Genomic DNA, 18,296 nt, shown 5'->3' on the forward strand with positions numbered 1-18,296 from the left:
CATCATGAGTTAGGCAAAAGGATGGGAGAATGTAATCAGAAATAAAATGATTTAAAGAATACCAAAAAAGGCAACACTTATCCAATATCAAGCCACACCCACTGTGAACTGGTCATCAGTGACTATCAAGGCTGTGAGTATTTGACAGCCCTTCTAAATCTGTATATTTCTCTATCACTGCTTGACCAGAATCAAAGACACTTCTGATTCTATGAAAGCTTCTTTCTCATTTGCCTGCTGTCTTGGCCCCATGCCATCATGCAAAAAGGAAAATCTATAAATATGAACTAGCTCACAAGCAGCTGAGAAAATCTACCATGAAAATGATACTACTAATCATGATAAATGTTCTTTTCCCTTAGATTCATAAAATAATTTTATTTTAAAAGATTGTTTTTTGTTTTTTAAAACAGTGAATAGATTATGGGTCACAGACTCCAGTTATCTATACAAGATACATGTCTTTTACTTTATTATGACTGCTTTTGTGAACAAAATCTCACTAATAGCAGAAAAGTTTCTTACAAAAAAGGCAATCAATCTATAATTATTTCAAAAAAGAGATGTCACAGAAGATGTATCTAGAAACTTTTTTCTAAGTAGGTATATTTATACCACTACATATGCTTTTTATAATTATCTGGAAAGCCACAACTCACTAATAATTAGACAAATATGACATCATTGTATGATATTAGCCATAACTTCCAGGTACAAGTGGAATAAGGTTTTTTCCCTACCAGATCACTAATATGTACAAATGAGCATATGTAATGATCTCAGTACATGCCTATAAAAAATTAAATCATAAGAACTCCTTGACTCTTTTCTAAGTCAACCTCTGCAACATTTCCAAATGGTATTTATAAGCATGTAGGTCTAATATGTAGAAGCTGGAGATAAAAAATTTTAGCTTCAATTTAAGAGATGTTTAATAGTCAAAACTGCCCTTATATGGGTTGACCTGCCTCAACATAACACATTACCTTATGGTGCACTATTGGATGAAATGAAGTCATAGGTTATTTGATGAATATCATCATGAGAATGGAAAGATAAATGCTTTATTCTGTATTAAAAAGGTCTAAGAATCAGCAAATTATTTGGATAAATATAGGTGGGGCTAAAGTTTCTTAGGAAACTGGTATTTTGACTAGGTGAAGACAAAAATAACTGTATGTAACTACTCTACTCCAGTTAATATACTTGGTTCTCATAGTGATATGGGTTAGCAATTCTAAAACAACTATATGAGTACTCCAGGGTTGAATAAATAAGTAAATATATTGTAGATAATTAGAACCAAGTTTCTTACTGTTGGAGACATGAACTACAAAAAAGAAGAGAAGGAATGCCAGAATGAACCTTGTGGTTTTGGATTGAAATTGGAAATATCAGTATTAACTCATAGTTTATTTAACATATGCAAAGATGGATGATAGTAGAAAGATATATATATAAATACTGATGGAGACATAAATATAGATTTGTATGTATATATGGGTTATTACACATACATACGTTCCCAAGCTCTGACCACTGAGAAGACCTAGAAGCAGCAACACCACAGTAGCAATGAGCATATCTTTTACCCAGATATTGGTTTCTAAATACCATTCTCCATTGAAAGAGTTGCTTGAAGAAGTGGTTAATTCCAGGACTGGGACAGTGAGGATACAAAATGAGTCTGGAATATTTTGTGGTACCAAAAATTAAGGAAGTGATCAAAGAAGGAGGAGACATATTGAAAGGGTAAAAGCTTCAACATGAAAGAATTGTCAATGGACAAAGTGAAAAAAATTTAAACAATGCAATGAATAATCATAGTACTATACTGAAACCTATAGAATAAAATATGTCTCTGTGAGGAGTCCATACTGAAATAAATGAATAACTGAATAAATATATAAATGCAGGAGAAAAAACAACTTTTTTCTACTAACGAATTGCAATTGATAAATGTGGAAGAATGTAGGGAAATAGAAAATCATGATTACAGCACTAAGTGATAATTGTTGTAAGCAAGATGGACCAGTAGATCTTGGTGCTCACTAAAGATAGTGAGCAAAAATTTAATGAGAAACACAGTCTTTCCTGTGATGGGAGAATATTAGTCTTTCCTATGAATATTAGCATAGTCTCAAAATATCACCCCAAGATATTTATTAATTAAAAGAGAATAATCATAACTTTATAGTGACAAAAAACATCAGACACAACCTTAACAAAGTGTTCAACATTAACACCAGCAGATATAATACATACTCACCTCATGAATTCCTTTATACGTCATGCTTAGAAGGGTGCCTCACCTCTGTAGTATTATTCCTAACAATCCATAACCCCAGCCTAAGTATGGGAAAAAATTATATACACCCAAATTGAAAAAAACAAATCCTACAAAATCGGCACTTTTCAAAATTATTAAGATCATAGAAACAAGAAAGAATTTAGGAATCATCGTATATTAGAGCAAAGTAAGGTGACATGACAACTAAATTAAATGTGACATTATGCATTGGTTCCTGAAACAGAAAATGACATTAGCAGCAAATCTGGTGAAATCCAAACTAATTCTGAAAGTTATTTAATAGCAATATTCCAATAACCTGGTTTTGATAACTGTATTTTGGTTATGGTAAGATATTAACATTAAGGGAAACAGAAACAAAATAAATTTGTACTATTTTTGTAAATTTTCTATAATTATAAAATTATTATAAAATAAAAAGTTATAAAAATAAACATATACAATAGATCCAATATCACATCAGTTTAGGCCTGGTATTTCCAAAAGAGAATTTGAAGCAACCACTTTCATTTCAGCATTTGTGTTATTAATATTTCTTTCTCTTTTTCCTTGATATCACTCATTTGTGTATTACTTCTCAAGAATATAAAAACAGATTTTCACTTCCAATAAAAAATTAAAGTAGGCCGGGCGCGGTGGCTCACGCCTGTAATCCTAGCACTCTGGGAGGCTGAGGTGGGCGGATCGTTTGAGCTCAGGAGTTCGAGACCAGCCTGAGCAAGAGAGAGACCCCATCTCTACTAAAAATAGAAAGAAATTATATGGACAACTAAAAATATATATAGAAAAAATTAGCCGGGCATAGTGGCGCATGCCTGTAGTCCCAGCTACTCGGGAGGCTGAGGCAGGAGGATCGCCTGAGCTCAGGAGTTTGAGGTTGCTGTGAGCTAGGCTGACGCCACGGCACTCACTCTAGCCTGGGCAACAGAGTGAGACTCTGTCTCAAAAAAAAAAAAAAAAAAACATTAAAGTAAATACAGTAAGCCATTTGCCTATCTAAAACAGGAGAGAGAGTTAACCTTTCTTCTACCTATGTAACATATAATATCTCATAATTTACTTCTTAGCTTGAATATCAGGGCTATATATATTGGAAATGAAGATGGATAATATGGACCATTATCCAAATTTATAATTTAAAAAGTAAGATGTTTTATTCTAGTCTATAAATGCAGCAAGAAAAATTAGAAATTGGCTGCTGCAGAGGGTTTATATTTGGTATTGTGACCACAGGAGGCAATCATGACCTATGTGTATTAAACAATAATGATAACAATCTCAACAAACATTTGCTGTGCCAAATGCTTTTCTATGTGAACTACATGTATTATCCAATTTATTAATAAACAAAATTATGAATTCCTAACAGGTATTGAGTATACTCTATGTACTAGATTGTACTAAATATTTTACAAAATTTATTTAATTTGGTCTTTATTATGAATCTGAGATATGTAACATTGCTCTCCTTATATAGATGAAGAAACTACAGCTTAGTGAGCTTAAGTAATTTTCTTAAAGTGACACTTAAACTGACACCATGACATTTTTGACATGGTAGACTAGAAACTCCAACCTGGGCAATTAAAATCCAGAGCCTCTCAAACCTTATGAAATATTGCCTCTGTATATTTAACATGGCTATTTTGGTGGGAGGGGGTGATCTAAAAAATCCTTTAACTCCAGAACACAGGTTCTCAAACTTGGCTACACATTGGAATCTCTTGGGGAAGCTTTAAGCCAGGATGCACCAAATACCAATTACATTAGAACCTCCAGATATGGCCTCCTGGAGAGTATCAATTATTTCTTTAAAGCTTCCCCAGGTCATTACAATATACCACTAAGTTTGAGAAACTGTGCTCTAGAAATTGATTATTGCATGATTTTACAAAATTCCAGTGGGAAAGGACATATTTAGGCAAAATAAGCACACAACATAGAAACCAGAAGTTAATGACAAGCATGCTATGCTAGACCAGTTCTAATTATTAACAAGATAAAGTTTTCTTTCTATTTCAATATTTCAATAAGCACATATTCCTCTGATGAAGAAATAGATTACACATTCCACTCTGACAATATTTTCCTAAAGTCTATTAAGAATGAAAAATAATTGTAACTTAAAAATAATTGAGAAGGAAGAATTACCAGGGTCGGTAATTATGCACATAGTTGTTCTTTCCCTAGCGTCTTTCATATCTTGTTTATGCCAACACTTGGCAGTTAGTAAATGGGATTGCATTATCATCCTCTTTTACATTCATTTTCCTTTAAAGTATCTAAATATCACTAGATTATGGATATATTTTCTCGTGTGGCTTATTTTTGATATGCTTTTATAATTGTTACATGTCTGACATAGTTATTAATTTATTAATTTTGAATGTAGATGCTCTGTTTCTGTACAGTTTAGTGATATGTTGAAGCAATTATTTAAATCATTCAAAGAAAAGAAAAAGAAATTTTAACTAAAATTATCTATATTCAACTTCAGCACACACTGGAATTCTGGAAATAAACTTCAAATTTCTCATTAATATTTGTGAAAACAGCATGAATCTTTTCTGCAAATCCGTATGGCACATATATCCTTTATTGTTTCTACTCAAAAAGATACATGTTTATGGAGATAGAAAATACAAATATTAAATGGTCTTGTTTGGTTGCAAAAATTGTTGTGATTAGTCAACATGAAAAAATTGAAGAGACAATGTTCCTGAGAGAATCTGTGAGACTCTGGACTCAGGCATTGTTATTTCAGGGGGCAAATGACAAAATGAGACAGAAAACCAAGGCAGGGGCCAATCTTTGCAGCTTTGCAAGGAAGCCAGCAACACTCAGGCTTCTTGGGACTAGGGTAAGGCACTCAGTACAGTTAATTGCCGTCCCCAGAAAGACACTTTAGCAGCAGTGACAGAGAGCTTCCTTTAGGTGGTATCCTGAACAGTCGCCACTGGCTAGGAAGCATGAGAACACAATAGGAAGAGTACCACAGATCGGTTGTAAACATATGCATGGCAATTCTTTGTTGTTCACCGGAAACAAATGACCACATTTTGTTTGGAGAATTCTTACATTCCAGTGGGAGAGGTTTGAGCTCTTGAAAATGGTAAATTAATATTTAATAAGAAAGGAAAGTCAGTGTGACCTCATTTTATACTCACAGTCTAGTGAAGCCAGGGTATGCAAATTGTAGACATAAAACAAATCCAATGAATGCACACTGAGATATTGTGTGGATTGAAACCTCTCTACCTTTAACTTCTACTCCTTAACCTCCCACCAATCAAAGCAAAAGCCTCATTATGGAATTTCAGAGAATAAATAATTCAAATCTATTTATTGAATATTTGTGGAATAGCTTACTGTTTATAAAGCATTATTTCAGAAAGATGGCACAGAAAGATTAAAAAATTGTGCAATCTGCAACAAATTCATGTAAATAATCTGAATGTGAGATCTCAAAAATATTGCTTCTGATTTAAACAAACAAAACACTCTTATTAAATCCCTACTATGTATGGGACATTGTACTTGAGTATGGGTGGTGATGCCTAGATATTGAGAGACATGAGAAAATTCAAACTGGAGCAAGTAATGACTAGACACCACTTCCACTATGTCAGAATAATGCATAAGCATCCCTTCACCATCATCACCACCTAGAAACCTAGGTCACAGAAGAGAGACGGGCATACACAAAGAGAGAAAGAGACCATTAAGGATTGATGATTTATCCAAAATGATTAAATGTTGAACTAGACAGTAACAGAGGTTTCATTTTTTGTTTTTGGCTTATAAATTACTGACTTATATTGAATATGCTAGAAAAGCATAGGTTTTTCCATTTGCTCTATGCAGATGTGGAGTCTGAGAGCTAAGTTGAGTTGCATTATATGTAATAAAATTTTATCTTGTATGCCTCAATTTGTGTCTATTGGATATATTGTTAACCACATTACTTTTAATATAACTAGTTATTTCACCAAATTTATCAATTTCTGTCTTAGTGAATGTGTACACAAGTCTAAAACGTAAAAGCCAAAGGGAGATCTAAATAAAGTAACCACCTGAGGGAAAGCAACAAGTGATGGGCTAATATCCAGATAGCATGCAACTGAAGAAAACGGAATTATAAGAGCAATGATCCTCAGATTTCTCATGATAATCTTTAAGACATTGAGATTGTGAAACAGAAACTCCAGCAATTGAAGACAAGGCAAGAATTCGATCCCTGGTGATTGGTATAGACTGATATTTACATTAGAGATTCTGTTGATTCTATCGATGTTTTCTTTTCAAGACCCCTTATGAGAGATTGGTATAAGTCCTAGAAATAAATAGTCATGCTGCTCTTGGGAATGAATTACATAGTCAATCATATTTCTTGTTTATTTTGGCTACTGGGAAGCTGAGAAACAAATATAGTATCCACAAAAAGCAAAGTGTGATTTTCAATTAATCAATCAATAAACAACATAGCTCCTGAAATTAACAACCTATTTCCTTTATTATATGTGCTTATATGATTACCATTTCCACCATACTAGTTAGCACAGAAATACACTTTCATTGATTTGTCTGATTATTTGATTAATATCTGCCTCTCCAATAGATAGTATGTTCTATGAAGATAGGAAAAGTAATGCAATTCCTGGAAAATGATAGATGTACAGAAATATGCATCAAGGAATGAGTGCAAGTTCAAAGTAATTTTTGGAATTTATTTTGTGTACTAATCCCCCCAGCTTCATCTTATGTTTTTCTTCTTTAATTTCTCTTTGCACTTCCTTTTTAAAACCAGTGTGTTTTTGTTATAAAAGTGATATATTTTTACTGCATAAAACATAAAATACAAGAAAGTGTAAAAATAACTCGTAATACCTAAAACTAAAGACAACTTCTAAACATTTTTCCAGAACTTTAATTAAATATGTATGTATGTATATAACTCAAACAGGACGTATTCTTGCTATTTTCATTTGCTATAAATTTTTCCGTGTTCATTAAGTATTAATCTACAACAAATCTTCAACTCATTTGTGGGGTTTACCTGGTTGTTTGGTGTGTACTTTTGTAAAATGCTGTAAATCCTTTTTGGAACAAGGATGGCTATAACAAAGTAACCACTAGAGATTGGGGTAAGAAGGTCAGTGTCAGGCAGACACAAAATGAAATAGACACTTATCTCCTGGGTTCCAGACACCAGAAATTTTTTATCCCTCCCACATGAGCCAAGGGCCAATTTATGAGCCTGGGCTACAATTTGAGGATCAAGTAGGCTCAATTCTCACAGTCAGCAAGATATGAGAAAGACTGATACTGTATTGTCTATGCCAATTAGCATTTCAAGGATGGGGCATGAGAGAACTCTTCAGTGACACACTGACATTAGAACCACTTGCCATGAACAATCTTCTTCCCCATCCCCTCACCTACCCAATATGATACAAATATCAGTGCATTTCTCAGCAGAAACTCTGAAGACCAGGACAGAATGGGATGATATATTTAAAGTGCTGAATTAAAAAAAAAAAACTACCAACAAGAATACTTTACCAAGAAAAATTATCCCTCAGAAATAAGAGAAAAATATTATTTTTCCATACAAACAAAAACTAAGGGAATTCATTGCAACTAGGACTGCATTACAGGTTTTGCTAAAAGAAGTTATTTAAACTGAAATGAAAGATCACTAATTAATAACATAAGTACAAAAACCAATGGTGTAAGTAATACAATAATCATATTCAGAATAGTTTAGTACTGTAATAGTGAAGTGTAAGGCAATTTTCTCTATAGTATGGGGGACACAAGACAAAACTATTAAAAACAACTATTGTTACAATAAATTTTAGGAGATACAAATTACAAAAAGATGGAAATTTTGACATCAACATCATAAAATATGGTGGGCAAGAATAAAAAGTATAGTTTTTGTACGTAATCAAAGTTAAGCTGCTATCAGCCTAAAATACCATTTTAATTATAAGATTTTTTGTTAGCCCCATTATAACCACAAAGCAAAAACCTATGCACAAAACATAGAAAGAAAGAATTCAAAGCACACCACTACAGAAAACCATAAAACTACAAAGGAAGAGAGCAAACAAGAAAGACACAAAGGATCTACAAAACAATCAGAAAGAAAATTACAAAATGGAAGTTCTTACCTATTGATGATTATTCTGAATATGAAAGGATTAAAGTCTACCATAAAAAGACATAGAGTGGCTGAATGGATAAAATCAAGAATCAAATATATGCTGTCTATGAGAGACATATTTCATTTTTAAGGACACATTGAAAATGGAGGGATAGAAAACTATATTCCACACAAATAGAACAATAAGAGAGAAAGGGGTGTCAATATTTATATCAGAAGAAATACACGTGGGGTAAAGACAGTAAAAAGACAAAGAAGATCATTATGTGATGATAAAGCGGTCAATTCATCAAGAGGATATAACAATAGTGCAACTGTAAATATATATTCACCCAATGTCAGAGCACCAAAATATAAAAAGTAAATATAAAATTATCTGAAGGTAGAGACAGACTGCAATACAATAACATAGGGGACTTCAGTACCCTACGTTCTGCAATGGACAGATCATTCAGACAGAAAATCAATGAGGAAACAAAATAGCAACTCTTAGTCCTGTTTATACGTTCTATTGTTTTCTATTTTCTTTTTTTATTTCAAACTATTAAGGGGGTACAAATGTCATATAAAAGCAGAAGTAATTTCAGAGATTCCCTGCTGTTGGGGTTATGGCATCTAAATGATTCTGAAAACGGTAGGGAGGGCATCTGAGAACTGGGAGCTAAACTTCTAGGTCATTCTTTGTGAGGCTGATGATTAAAGAAACAGGCAGATTATGGAAGTCAGTGCTGCAGGAAGCAAAATCTCAGTCAGGGCCCTGAAGAAAAGCCCAAAAAGATTGAAAAGCAGTATCTACTACTTGAACTTTACTTTCCTCACCTGCAAAATGGGAATAAGATATCACTTCATGGGACTGTTTGGTGATACTAAGTAATATAACAGCAAGTAGATAGCATAATTTCCACTGCCCAATAAGCAGTCAATAAATGCTATTTTATTATATTTATTTTTATCCCTTTAAAAAAATCAAATCCATGTACATTAATTAAGTCCTGAGTTTAGCCAATATTTGACATTTTCAGTGTTTAAGACATGGGCTTTCATAGAATCTACAAAAAATGGCACACTTTTTTAGCATAAACATTAAGATTTCTCTTGGTCATAGTAATTGCATGGATAAAAGTTGCCTTAATCTCCTATCATTTCAATACAGTAAAAGCTTAAAATGAATATTTTCAAAGAAAAAGTATAATTAGATTTATTTCCTATGGCCCCTGAAGGAATAACTAGGACTACAGTGTAGAAGTGACAGAGTAATAAATTTTTATTTAATATAAGGAAAAATATTTTCTATTTCAGTCATTGCACGTGTTCAAGAAGTGCCTGCATATGCTCTGAAGCCCCTTTTTTATCTTCCATGCTACAAATTTATTAATGTCATGTATGAGGTCTGTTCAGAAAGTATTCAGCCAGGTAAAGTGAAAAATAGAGATATTTATTGAAAAAGATAAAAGATACAAGATACATTGCACATAGGACAATGACACCTCATTCCACTTCAAAGTAGGCACCTTGGGACCTCACACAGTTCTCCCAGCATCTCTTATTCTAACCCCACACGTTCAACATTCTCAGGTGTTCTGCTTGTTGCAGGCCTTCCAGAATGTGGATCACTTTGAAAAGATTCCCGACCATCTTCGAAGTATTTGTGCCACACTTTTATTTGTGCTGCACTCATCGCATTATCCCCAAAAGCCTTCTGAATGATCTGAATAGTTTCCACGGAGGAAAGTTCAAGCTTAACACAAAATTTAATGCAAATTTGTTGCTCTATTCGCTCAGCCATTTTGAATGCAATGGCTACACAGTACACATGTTCACTCAATGGGGTCTAGCACCCCACTGACTAGTGCAGTGAAGTCATTGTTCACGAATGCTCATTACAGTCCACTTTCCTTGGCTGCCAGGTTGTGGGGATGCAGTGCAAACCATTCTTGTTATATTAACAATGGCTGGATACTTGCTGGAATATATATAATGAAACCTTGAATTCTATATGTTCCCAAATCTTTCACTTGTTAGCTTTTTGAAAGCAAGTATCATGCCTTATTTATCTTTGCCTGACAGTAACAGATGTCCAACAAATAACTATTAAAATGATTGATTACCCACTCTATGCATAGCATTATTTTTACTCTTTCAAGTGCATATTTCCTGTTTTGAGTAGTGTAAACAGATTGAAGATGAGTTGGTCACACCAAAATGTATTATAGCAACTAAAAACTACTGAAATATTTCATTTTCAATAATCTGTAACTATGGGAACCCAAAGTGAACCAAGTAATAAGAATTCTAAAAAAGCAAATAAACTAAGATTGAATATTATTCCTCCAAGACACTTCTGTGCACGTGCAGGCACACGCGCACATTCACAGAGGTGTAGAATATGTAATATATGTTAAAAACTTTATAAAAAGTAGAAATATAGAGTAATATACCCTATTAAGTATGTTCCTGTTTTATGATAGTAGTATTCTGTTAGGCTTATAAGAAAATGTGAGACTTCAATATGAAAAGGTACCAAATTCACAGGTATATCAACAACTGAAGATTATTCACAAGAGACATCCTCATCATTTTTCCTCTGGTGTAATTACCTAGAATATAACACTTATTTATTTTCTTCAGTAAGTTTTCCAAACATGTAAACCTGAAGGACATATGTGGAAAGCAATGAATGAAGTTGATTGGCATTCACTGTCATTCTTTTAGCATCGAGAGAAATAAGAACTAGAGAAAATGAAAATAATTTTACAGCTAACATCCTGGTAACAAAAGCAAACATGCTCACTGTTATTTGGTTCCTGGAACATTTATACTAGTAAGAAAAAGGATTACTAGAGAGTCTGAAGAGAGGAATAGGGTGCCCTTGCTGATAATACCTATGCTTTATAAGTATTGTGCATCCCTTACCAAAGGATTTCTAAGAATCTCTCCAAGCATGTATTCTTTAAATAATCAAAAGAGCCTGCTGAGACAGTTTCAAATAAATGTGACATGCAGTGGGAATTTCACTAAGCAGGAACTTGCAATACCTTTGCTTTTAAATTAAATTTTTAAATTTAAAAATGATAAAAAACAAGCTTTCTTCTATGAAGTCCAAATGAGAAACTAAACCCACAAAGCCCAAGGCTTATTTTCAGCTTCATCAGCTGTAGAACATAAGTAAAACTCTTGTTATGAATAGGGGCTATAGAACTATTAATAATTCACTATGCTAAACCATTGAAAACTGTTTCTGGTGTTAAGAAATAGCCTTTGAGTTACACACAACTGCAGTGCTTTATTTTTCAATGCAATCTAATTTGATACTATAACAGAGCATCTATGCATTAAAAATTCTCCCAGGGCATGGCTCTTTCAACATTTTTAATGCATCAGCTTTTTAGAAAAAATAGGTTAGGAAAGCCTGAACAGTTTCCATTCGTAAGCTGGAAATTTCTTTCAGGTAATATGAGAATAATGAAATGAAAAGACAATTTTTCTTACCTCATGTGTCACTCTTAATTTTTATAAAATAATTTACTTATAATAAATAGGCCCACTTAAACTGTACATTTCAAAGTTTTGTCCACTATACACACCACAAAGTATAGAAAATTTTCATCACACCAGAATGTTCCCTCATTCCCCATTGAATTCAATCTTCACCATCCCCAGCCCTAAGCAACCACTAATCTGCTTTATGATACCATAGATATGTTTTACCTCTTCTAGAGTTTCATATAAATGGGATCATATTGTAGTACTCTTTTGTGGCTGGGGTCTTTCACTCAGCATGTTTTTGAGATTCATCAGTGTCATTGAGTTATGTGTATCAACAGTTCTTTTTTTTTCTAGTGCTCAATTGTGCAGAGATACAAAAATTTATCTATTCATGTGTTAATTTATATTTGGGTTGCTTCCAGGGTTGGTTATTATGAATAAAGCTGCTATGAACATGTATTTTAAGTCTTTTATAGTCATACATTTCATTTTCTCTTCAGTAAATAATTAGTACTAGAATAGACAGATAATGCATTAGGCATATTTTAAACTTTGTAAGAATGTACCAAACTGCTTTCTAAAGTGGTTGTATAACTTTACATTCCCACCAAAAGTATATGAGGGTTCCATTTTCTCCTAGGTGATATTTTTATTTTCACTCTTTAAGTATAGTCATTCCAGTGGCTGTGTGGTGGCAAATCAAAATGATTTTAATCTATATATTCTTGTTTAGTATTTTAGTCATTCAAGTATCTTTTTTTGTACAGATTCTATTCAAGATTTGCTAATATTTTTTAACTGTTTTTCTTATTATTGATATGTATGAGCTATTATACATTCTGGATACAATTTTTTTTTTAGATATACATATTGCTAAAAATTTTCTCCCAGTCTTTGATTCATCTTTTCATTTACTGAACTGTGTTTTTCAAGAGAAGTTTTAATTTTGGTAAAGTATAATTTACCATTCTTTGTTTTTTTAACATTAATGTTCTTGGTCTTAAGAAATTATTGCCTAAACATGGTATCAAGGTTTTCATTTCTTTTTACAAATTTAATAACATATATTTGATGTTTTCAGATGAATTATACAATTAATATTAATTTATGTTAATGGTTTATGAGAAGTATTGATTTTTAATATGATATTTAGTTGTTTCAGCATCATTTTTTGAAAAAGACTATCCTCTCCCCATTGGATGATGTTGGCATTTTCATAAAAAATAATCAATTGGCCATATATCAGTAGTCTATTTTAAAACTTCTACTCTATTTATCTATGTCTCCTTTTTAAATCTAACCTTATGCCAAAAATACATTGTCTTGATTGCTGTAACTTTAGAGTAAATCTAGAAATAAGATCCACCAAATTTGACCATGTTTTGGCTATTCTAGTACCTTTGAAATTAAACATAAATTTTAGTAACAATAACTCTACAAAGTGGCCTGCTAAGAATTTTATTGGAATTCTAATGAATTTATATATAAATATGGAGAAAATTTACATGTTAACAATAATCAACCCAGTCTATCAATTTGGTATAGCTCTCTCTCTGTGTAAATTTTTTAAAATTTTTCTCAGAAATATTTTGTTTTGTGATGAAGTTTTCATATATTTTGCCAAATGTACCCCTATGTATCTTATATATATATATTGCTATTACAAATGATCATTTAAAAATATTATTTGCCAATTGTTATTACTAGTGTATAGAAACACAACTCATTTTTGTTTATGGATCTTATATCCTTCCACTTTGCTAAGTTTAGTTATAGTAGTTTGGGACTTTTTGTAGATTTTCTAAACCTTTATGTGTACACACTCATGATGTTACTGGATAAACATGCTATTACTTCTTCATTTCATTAGTTAAGCTATTTATTTATCTGTTTGTTTATTTTCGCCTTATTACACTTGCTAGGACATATAACATATTGCTGAAAAGAAATTGTGAGAACAAATATTCTTGTCTTTTTCTATTTCCTTGGGAGAAAGCATTTAATCATTCAATACTAATCATAATGCTAACTATAATTTTTTTATAGATGCCCTTTACCATATTGAAAAAAACTTCTGTTGTAGTTTGTTAAAGTTTTACCATGAATGGGTATTGTGTTTTCTTTAAATAATCTTTGTATCAATTTAGATGATTATTTATATTTGCAAAATTTTATTATTATGGGAGTATTATATTCACTGATTTTAGAATGTTAATCCAAACTTGCATTCATAAGATAAACTCCATTTTGTCATGATATATTTTATCCTTTCTTTGGATATCCAAAGAACCAGTTTATTAACATTTTGTTGTGGTCATTTGTGTCTACGTTTATGAAGAATGACAGTCGGTAGTTATCTTTTATTGTAATGCATTTGTATGATTTCTGTATCAGAAAAAATTCTACATCAAATGTGTTGGCAAGCATGTTGGGTTGGTTCTTCCGAGAAGCAGATGCCAACATAGAATTAATTATTCAATAGATATATTAGGAGAAATACCTATGAAAGATAAAGGGAGAGAGAATAGAAATAGGGGAAAACTTCATACCATGAACACTTCTGACACCTTTGAAAAGATAGAGATGGGAGGATTGGAAACTGAACAGGAAAAGCCTCAGACCGCAGCACATTTCTGGAAAAGTATCATCTAGGCTGATGGAATTTCCTGGAGCAAATGTTAACTGTTAGAGGACTCTCATGGTGAGCAGGAAGAAATGCTCTTGTTATTATAACCACTGTGTGTTGTCTTTGTCTGGTAGAAGCCAATGAGAAATATGTTCCATTGTGAATGCTGCATAAGATAAAAACTTATAGGTGCTGCAGGCTGTCAATCAGCTATGCTCCCCCATAGCACATTCTCTTGAGTGAAAAACTCTCTGAAACACTGCCATGGCTACCATAGCAAGTGATTGTTCCTCCTCTATTTTTTGAAGATATTATGTAAGATTAGTATAATTTCTTACCTTAATTCTTGGTAGGATGTACCAGTGAAGCCAACTGGCACTGTTTTTTTGTTGTTGTTGTTTGTTTGTTTTGTTGTTTTGTTTTTTGTTTTGCTTTGGGGAATGATTTACTTAAATTCATGTTTATTTAGCAGATGTACGGATATTCAGATTTTCTGTTATTTTTCTGATAGCTTTGTTAATCTGTGTTGCAGCAAACCTCACAGTGACCTGTATTGTATGCTGTCAAATTTATTGGCATACATTTGTTCATGATCTTTTATTTTCATTGTAGTGCTTGTTGTATCTGTAGTAATGTCTCATTTATCATTCCTGTAATTGGTAATTTTTTCTTTCATTTTCTTCCAGACCAGTTTTGCTAGAGATTTATCACTTTTAATCCTTTCAAAGAAGCAGCTTTTGATTGCATTATTTTTTATTTTCTATTTTATTGATTTTCATGATTATAATTATTTTTCCTTCCTTTTGTGACATTGGCCTTAATTCACTCTTATTTTCAAACTATTTAAAGTGAAAGGCAAGATTACATTTTTTTTCATTTTGGCTTTTCCTCCTTCCTAATGTAGACATTTGAGACTACATATTTATCTTTATTGCTTTAGTTTCATTACACAAATATGGATATATTCTCTTTTCATTATCAAGTTCAAATATTTCTTATTTTGCTTTTATTTTTTAAACAACAGATATTTACAAATTCTATTGGTCAGAAAATTAGGAGTGGCTTATTTGGGTGGTTCTAGCTCAGGGTCTTTCATCAAGGCAGTCAAGATACCAGCTGGCTAACAGTCATACGACAACTTGCATGGGTCTGAAAGATCCTCTTCCAAGCTCAGTCATGCAGCTACTGGCAATACATTTCAGTCCTTTTCTATGTGGACCTCTTCATATGTGACCTCAGGATCCTCGTGACATGGCAGCTGGCATTGATTTCTTATTTGACCTATGGATTATTTAAAATGTACTTTGAAGTTTGAAATATTTGAGAATTTCCCATACATCTATTTTTAAGTATTTCTCATGTAATGCAGTTGAAGTCAGGAAACCCTGACTTGATAGAGGACTGTTGCATTGTTCAGACAATGACCATATTGATGAATATTTCATTTTCACTTGAAATAAATAGGTACCTTTCTGTTCATGGGTAGGGGGTTCTATAAATATCAATTAATTCGAATTGCTTAGTTGTGTTGTACAACTCTTACACATCACTACCGAATTGGAATCCAATCATTTCATTAATTATTCAGAGGGGAGCATTACATTCCCCAAAATATTTATGGATATTTGTTTTTCTCTTATGTTCCATCAGTATTTGCCTTATATATACTGAGGCTATGTTTTCAGGTCCTTGCATGTTTAGTATTATCATCTTTTTGAAGTTCTACCTTTATCTTGTGCAAAATCCTTTTTTTATTTCTTGTAATATTCCTTATTCTGGAGTCTAATTTGTCTTCTATTTTCATCTAGACTCACAATCTCTGAATATTAATTAGAATTTTAGACATTTATATTGAACAAAAATATTCATATGTTTGGGCTTAAGTCTAGCAACTTGTTCTTTGGTTTCAATTTGTCCTATTTGTTCATTTTTTTTCCTGATCTTATCTGATTATTTGTTAATATTCCATTTTATCACCATTACTGTTTATTTGACCATATCTATTAATTTTCACTGAGTCCTCTAGAGTTTACACTATGCATATTTAACTTATCCAAGTTTACCTTCAATTTATATTATAGTGTTTAACATATAGAATAATAAATCTACAACAGAATGTTTGTAATTCCTATTTACCATACTTGGTACTATTTTTGCCATGTATTTTACTTTCATATATGTTATAAACCCCACAATATTTTACACCATATTATTATTCAGCAAAAAATGAATGAAGACAAAAATGATAAAGTACCATTAAAGAAATACAGAAACAACATAGATAAATTTCAGAATAATTAGGATAAGTTTAGGAGACCAGGCAAAACAAAGCATATACTGTATGATTTCCTTTATCCAAAGCTAGAAAATGCAAATAGTAAGCTTGATTGTCTACCTGATATAAAGCAGATCAGTGTATGTTGCTTGAGACAGGAGGAGGCATTGAAGGGTGAGAGGGATTACTAAAAGGCACTAGGAAACTTTCAGGGTGATGGTTATGTTCTTTCTCATGGTAGTGGTAGATTAATGGATATACTGATATATATATATATATATATACATATCTATATATATTATATAGCTATCAAATTTTTCACTTTATAAGAAATTTATTGCGTGTGAGCTATATCTCAACAAACCTGGATAAACCCATAGGACATTATACTAAGTGAAAAAAGCCAGTTACAGAAGGAAAAAATACTACATGATTCTACTTATATGAGGTATTTAAAGTAGTCAAAGTCATAGAAACAAAAAGTAAAGTGGTGGCTGCCAGGGGCTGGGGGGGAAAAGGCGTGGCATTACAGGTATTTGCATATGTTCACACTCACCAAATTGTACACATTAAACATGTGCAGTTCTTTGTATATTAATTATACCTTGAGAAGCTACTGAAAAGAATTCTTTACATACAATTGTTTTGGAAGAAATTTTAAAATGAGCAAAAGTTTTATAATTATCCACACATTTATCACTTTTAGCACTATGCATTCTTTTGGCCTCTTAGCCTCAAGAACCTCCTTTAATATTTTTTTGTAATTAAGTTCTGTTTATGATGAAATCTCTCAGCTTGTATTTGTTTGAAAAAGTCTTTATGGCACGTTCATTTAAATTAAATATTTTATTGGATTTAAAATAGAAAGCTGACAAGCTTTTTATTTCAATATTTTTAAGATGTATACTTGTCTTATTACTTAGTTTTTAATTTCATAGTTTCTTATATATCTGTACGTATTCCTATCTTTGTTCCCCTGTATATATTTTTCTCAGATTTATTTTAAGATGTCTCTTTACCATTGGCGTTCAATAATTTGACTATGGAATACCATGGTGAGGTTTTCTCTGTGTTTATTCTATTTTGGTTTCACTGCATTTCTTGGATATGTTGCCTTATAATTTTATTTAATTTGGGGAAAAATCAAGAATAATTTTTAAAATTTTTTTTTCATCTTCACTTTTTGCTACTCCAATTATATATTATAATGTGTGATAGGGCCCCATATCACTGATATTCTAATTTTTTTCATTATTTTCTTTCTGTGTTTTAGGTTTTCAAACTTTCTTTTGCTATGTCTTCAGGGACACTGGTATTTTATTATTTAGGGTCAGAGAACATCTCTTGATATTTTTCCCCATCTGAGATTTTATTAGGATATTAAATATGAAATGTCCAATTTCCTTAAGTACTAAGTTTCACAGCTGAT

This window comes from Eulemur rufifrons, chromosome 30 (assembly GCF_041146395.1).
Source record: "Eulemur rufifrons isolate Redbay chromosome 30, OSU_ERuf_1, whole genome shotgun sequence".
Lineage (NCBI taxonomy): Eukaryota > Metazoa > Chordata > Mammalia > Primates > Lemuridae > Eulemur > Eulemur rufifrons.